The sequence below is a fragment of the Macrobrachium nipponense genome, chromosome 20 (genome assembly GCF_015104395.2).
Source record: "Macrobrachium nipponense isolate FS-2020 chromosome 20, ASM1510439v2, whole genome shotgun sequence".
Lineage (NCBI taxonomy): Eukaryota > Metazoa > Arthropoda > Malacostraca > Decapoda > Palaemonidae > Macrobrachium > Macrobrachium nipponense.
This window is the reverse complement of record NC_061089.1, coordinates 21,634,235-21,636,734: the sequence shown is the minus strand read 5'-3', so window position 1 is coordinate 21,636,734 and position 2,500 is coordinate 21,634,235.

Here is a 2,500-nt window from a genome sequence, read left to right as displayed (position 1 = left end):
CTGCTGCTTTAAAAGCCATTAAAAGATTAACTGTGGTGCCCCAGTTTTGACTTCATCCTTTATGACAAAGAAAAACCTTCCAAATAAGATTTTGTAAAGAAAAAAGCCCAAAGGAAAGCTGTGAATAGACAACCTCAATCTGCTCCATTCTCTCAACAACAGAACAACAGAAACATCTGTCTGGTTCCAGAGAAAACACAGTTCTGCCTCTACAACAATAAGTTCATAAGGAGGTAAACTACTTACTTGGGTCAATCCGATACTTATTCACTTGATGCTTATGATGAGAGAATATCATACAAGGCCCAGCATGCATTCCTGATAACCAAATTCTTTATAACCCATTCACCTGCACCCAACAGGCCCTCAACTTGCTAAAAACATTGCTGAGTGACGAGGGCAAGGGTAGCCTGGGATGAACTCGAGTCCCTTTAAATGCTCCCAGAACTCAACACTGATAGAAAACCCAAGAAGGTCAACCACCTAAGAAATTTGGCTCCACCATCTCCAAACCAATGTCTGATCCGCCCTCCACAGTGTAGAGTGCATATGGATGGCATACCTCCTTAAGAAGACAGAAAAGTTTTTGGAGGTCTCACAGCATTCTGCCCACAGCATGCGTCAAGCCAAGGACAAACAAGACCAAGCCAGTTAAAAACAAGCCAGTCACACAGAGGCCCCCTCAGATGCCACAACAGAATGGATGCCCACCCAGTTGTCATTTGGAATATCATGGTAGGTTCGGAAAAACTGCTGAAAACTGCATCTCTTGCCGTGAGTAAAAATGAAGAACAAGTAAGGTGACCACCCAAGAAAGTACTAACAGCCACTGCCATAAACCCAACAGATGCCCACGTCATCAACTTCTACATTTTTGACCATGCCTCTTGCAGGAAGTTGCTGTCAGACATGGGCCTCTTCAGATAAATCCTCCCAACGTTGACAGACAACAGACACAAGCCCCCAGACAGCAGCCTCTGTCTAGTGGATGCCAACATATCATCTTACAGCCACCAAACACTCGTCCTCCACGTCTCACTCCATTAAGACAGTAATCATCACACCTTTAGGGATCTACACCATCAACTACTCTACCCTTGGTGACTGTAACTTGGAGGAATATTCCAAATGCTTATAGAAAGCATTCTCGGTGATCGTCCTTTCTTCAACTGCAGTATGGATGACATCTTCACCGCCAGGAGCTTAGCTCACCAGAAGCAAGTCAGAGCCATTCTTTCCCTACTACACGATAAAAGTTTGGTTGACTGACCCAACAAATTTGTCAAAAGGACCTCCACCGTCCAGTTCCTGGGTCGTCAAATCTCAACAGTCACTGCTTCATTCCCCCAAAGGAATCAACTGTCAGGCAATACCTCACATCAACTAACCAAAAATGCCTCCAGGAAATCACCTGAGAGATAAACTATTACTATCAATTCCTACTGAACATCGCACAGATCTTAGGCTCCTCTACATTGCCCTCAATGGAAACACCAAAACCCTAACCTTGGGCCACACCCAACGAGACACCTTCAGAACTACCAAAGACACCCTGGCATCGACCATAATCATCCTAAACAAGGATGCCACTTGTGTCACTTTAGGCATCATAATGGCTATAATAGGAAGTTGACCAATGGCTCAGCTTCTTCAGTAGAAAACTAAAACAGCCAAGAGGAGGTACGGCATTTTTGACCAGGAACTTCTTGCCATACACCATGGCACCCAGCTGCACTTAAGGTACCTGCTCGATGACAACTTTTTACCATCCTAACAGACCAACTACTCATCAATGCATATTTTACCCACCAACACCATCTCTTAGCCATCACCGGATTCAGGTACATCATATAATATATCCTTCATAAGAAAAATACAGTGGCAGATGCACTACCCCGAAGAGAAATCAACAGGGTCCCACTTGGGATAAACCTTAATGAGCTTGCCAATGCTAAACTCCAAGATCCTGAAACCAAAGCCTATTCCACCTCTATAACAAATCTGCAATTGGAAGATGTCCCCTTCAAAAACACAATATATACCATCCTCAGACGCCAATACCAGCCACCCTCGCCTTCTTCAGCCCTCACCATTCAGGGGGAGCTAAAAGGGATGTGAATATGTGAACCAAACAATGCCTCTATGCCAAAACAAACAAAATAATCTACCTAATGGAATAAAGTTTGAGTAAATTTCAACAACCTAACATCATTTTTGCACCTCACATTGACATAGTAGACCCCTTTTGGTGACTTCAGACATATCTTCACAGCTGCAGTGCTCTAAACAGTGGCTAGAGACGATATCAACGGCATAAGCAACATCACACTCCAGCACTGAGGCACTCCTCAATTGCTGGGTCAGCCACCTCTGTATACCTGATAATATAATCTCTGAGGACCAGTCTTCATCCTTCAAGATATGGACTGCCCTGGTCAAATAAATGGGGCAAAAAATCCACCACACCACAGCTTACAACCACACTACCAACAGCATGGCA